The sequence below is a fragment of the Aquarana catesbeiana genome, linkage group LG02 (assembly GCF_042186555.1).
Source record: "Aquarana catesbeiana isolate 2022-GZ linkage group LG02, ASM4218655v1, whole genome shotgun sequence".
Classification (NCBI taxonomy): Eukaryota; Metazoa; Chordata; class Amphibia; order Anura; family Ranidae; genus Aquarana; species Aquarana catesbeiana.
The window spans coordinates 193,519,054-193,523,368 of record NC_133325.1 but is presented as its reverse complement, the minus strand read 5'-3'; positions in this window follow the sequence as shown (position 1 = coordinate 193,523,368).

Sequence of the window (4,315 nt, the reverse complement as noted above, 5' to 3'; positions counted from 1 at the left end):
TGATCATTGAGGAGGAAGAGGATAGTCACTCGGCATAATAGGATAGTCACTCAGCATCAGCATAGGCAGTCTTGAAGGGATCTGACATTACAAAAAAAATTATTTGGTTACATCAGCATCAGGTGCTTGGTAGCTGGTGGTGATCCAAAACTGATTAATTTTTATGAAGGTCAGTCGATCGACCGAGTCGATGGACAGGCGCACCCTGTGATCGGTTACAAAACCTCCAGCAGCACTGAATGTGCATTCCGAAAGAACGCTGGATGCAGGACAGGCCAGTAGCTCAAGTGCATACTGTGCAAGTTCTGGCCAGTGATCCATCCTCAAGACCTAGTAACCCATAGGATTTTCAGTGGGAAAGGTGTCCAAGTCAGATCTTGCCCCTAGGTATTCCTGCACCATGTAAAACAGACGCTGGCGATGGTTGCTGGAACCGATCATACCTTGGGGCTGCGGACTAAAAAAATTGTCTGAACGCATCGGTCAGACGGCCACCTTCTCCACCGCTCCTTCTTTGACTGACCGAAGCCTCAGCAACACGTTGTCCAAGAACAGGAGTTTGTAACCTCCCAGTCTCTGGGAACGCATTGCACAGACCTTTCTGCAAGGCCTCCCGAAGATGTTTCATCTTCTGCTCCCTCTGCGACGGCAAGATAAGGTCCGTAACCTTACCCTTGTAACGTGGATCAAGGAGGGTTGCCAGCCAGTATTGATCCCTCTCCTTGATACCACGAATACGAGGATCCTTCCGCAGGCTTTGCAGGATCAGGGAGGCCATGTAGCGTAGGTTTGCTGAGGCATTCGGTCCGGAGTCCTCTGGGTCACTAAGGACGACACGATCCGCAGCCACCTCCTTCCAGCCACGTACAAGTCCATGGGTTTCTTGGGACTGTAAATGATCCCTTAAAAACTGCTGCTGATGCTGAGTGCTAGGCTCCACCTCCATGCTGATACAATCCTCCTCCTCCTTGTCCTCTTCCTGTGTGATCGGCGGGCACGCAGGAACACTGTCTGGATAAAGGTGGCCTTGAGAGCTAAGGAAGTCCTCCTCTTCCTGCCTCTGTTCTGCCTCAAGTGCCCTGTCCATTATTCCACGCAGCGTGTGCTCCAACAGGTGGACAAGGGGGACAGTGTCACTGATGCATGCACTGTCACTGCTCACCATCCTCGTGGCCTCCTCAAATGGTGACAGGACAGTGCATGCATCCCTGATCATGGCCCACTGGAGTGGGGGAAAAAAACAAGCTGACCCTGTCCTGGTGCCATAGTCGCACAGGTACTCATTGATGGCCCTCTGCTGCGTGTGCAGCCGCTGCAGCATGGCCAACGTTGAGTTCCACCTGGTGGGCATGTCACAGATTAGGCGGTTCTTGGGCAGGTTAAATTCCTTTTGGAGGTCAGGCAGCCGAGCACTGGCATTATATGACCTGCAAATGCACACAGACTTTCCTGGCCTGCCTCAGGACATCCTGTAAGCCCGGGTACCTGCCTAAGAACTGCTGCACTACCAAGTTAAGGATGTGAGCCAAACAGGGCACATGGGTCAGTTGTCCATGTCGGAGGGCGGAGAGGAGGTTGGTGCCATTGTCGCAAACCACCATACCTGCCTTAAGCTGGTGTGGTGTCAACCACCTCTGAACCTGCCCTTGCAGAGCTGACAGAATCTCTGCCCCAGTGTGGCTCCTGTGCCCCAAGCACACCAGCTCAAGCACCACATGGCATCTTTTGACCTGCGTGCTTGCATAGCCCCTTGAACGCCTACGGAGCACCGCTGGTTCCAAAGTCAAATCAGCACAGGAAGAGGCCATGGAGGAGGAAGAAGAGGGGGGGGTGGAGGAGAGAGGTGTGGCAGAATCATCACTAGTAGTATTTTGGAGGCGTGGTGGCAGAACAACCTTCAACACTACTGCACCCTGTCCTGCATCCTGCCAGAAGAGTCACCCAGTGCGCGGTGAAAGATAGGTAACGTCCCTATCCATGCCTGCTGGACCATGAGTCAGCGGTAATATGCACCTTACCGCTGACCGCCCTGTGAGGCCAAGACATTGCCTTCCACATGCCGGTAGAGAGCCGGAATCGCCTTCCGTGAGAAAAAGTGGCGCTTGGGAACCTGCCACCGAGGAACCGCACATTCCACAAACTCACGGAGGGGGGCAGAGTCTACCAACTGAAAAGGCAGCAGTTGAAGTGCTAGCAATTTAGCCAAGCTGGCATTCAACCGCTGGGCATGTGGATGGCTGGGAGCAAACTTCTTTCGGCGGTGCAGCAGCTGGGGCAGGGAAATTTGCCTGGTACAATCTGACGTCGGTGTACGGATAGCAGATTGCCCCCAAGTACTTGGCTGTGACACACCTAATTCTATAACTTCATTCCTCTCAGTGCAGGTCTCAGAGAGGACTGACGGTATAGTGGGGTTGGAGATCCCAGCTGATGAGGAGCAAGGAGAGGTCCTCTTTGTTCTTTGGTGTGGGTCTTTTAGGTACGCTTGCCAACGAACTGCATGGCAGGTCAACATATGTCTGGTCAAGCATGTGGTGCCCAAGCAGGAGATGTTTTGGCCACGAGAGATACGCTTGAGACATATGTTGCAAATAGCAGCGGTGGGATCTGATGCACTCGTCTCAAAAAAGGCCCACACCAAAGAACTTTTGGAATAACGCGCAGAGACAGCAGCGCCCTGCACATGCGGAGCTCTGCGGTGTAATGCAGTCAGTGTGCTGCCCTTAAGCTGGCCCCTGGAGGGCATCCTGCCTTGTTGGTGGAGTCAGTGACCTCATCATCCCCTCCCTCCTCATCACTGGAGCAAAACTGGCAGTATGCTGCAGCTGGGGGAACATGACTGCCAGATTGCTGTCCTTCTTGGGCACCCCCTCTCTCTGAGCTCACGTTACTGCCTTCCTCTAGCTGGGTACCATCATCGGAGCCTTCAAAACGCTGGGCATCCTCCTGGAGCATGTACCCAACACTGTGGTCAAACAGTTCGGGGGACTCCTCAGGAGGACATGATGGGGCTAGGGAAGGAGTGACCAATGCCATTGAGCCGAGGGAAGAGGCCGCATTGGCATCTGCTTTGCCAGACAAAGTACCTGCCTGGGTGAGAGAGGATGAGGAGGATGAAGATGGCTTGGTCATCCACTCTACCAAGTCTTCCGCATGTTGCGGCTCAACACGGCCAGCTGCCGAAAAAAAGGACAAGCGTGTCCCACGGCCACGTGCTGATGAGGATGCACCGTCTCCATGACCAGCACTGTTGCCTCTAGACACAGAGTCAAACTTCTTTCGGCGGTGCAGCAGCTGGGGCAGGGAAATTTGCCTGGTACAATCTGACGTCGGTGTACTGATAGCAGATTGCCCCCAAGTACTTGGCTGTGACACACCTAATTCTATACCTTCATTCCTCTCAGTGCAGGTCTCAGAGAGGACTGACGGTATAGTGGGGTTGGAGATCCCAGCTGATGAGGAGCAAGATGGCTTGGTCATCCACTCTACCAAGTCTTCCGCATGTTGCGGCTCAACACGGCCAGCTGCCGAAAAAAAGGACAAGCGTGTCCCACGGCCACGTGCTGATGAGGATGCACCGTCTCCATGACCAGCACTGTTGCCTCTAGACACAGAGCCAAACTTCTTTCGATTCGAACACGAAACTCATCCCTAGTAAGTACATATCATTTATATTATTTTTTAATATTTTCTTTCCCTTCTCCCATCCTCTCTACCCCTCTTTTTCTTACTTCCACTCACTGAGGGTAATTTATAGTTGCAATTATATTGGATGAAATGTTTATTGTGTATATTTGTATTTACTTTTTTTTTTTTTGTTCTTTTCTATAGTAAGAAACTCTGTATATAACACACTTGCAATATATGTATGGTCCTTAAGAAGCGGGGGATCCCGCATAACGCGTAGACCAAGTGCATGTATCTATCAGATTTACATATTTTTGTATTTATTGCAAAATTTGTCTGTGCATATCTATGTTTTTAATATTGTGTCTATGATAATGTTTTATGTGTAATAAAAACGGAAAATTGTATACTCACCTTTCCGTAATTTTCCTTTCCTGTCGTATCTTTATGGCAGCATACACTTTGGGTTGTGACTCCGCCCCCACAACCTGATAGGACTACATAGCTATAAATTGTAGAGATGGCCCCTGCCCAGTATTCTCCGTATATATATCACCTTAGACGGGTGGGAGATTGTATGCTGCCATGAAGATACGACAGGAAAGGAAAATTACGGAAAGGTGAGTATACAATTTTCCGTTTTCCTGTCGCATCATGGCAGCATACACTTTGGGGAGTAACTCGCAAA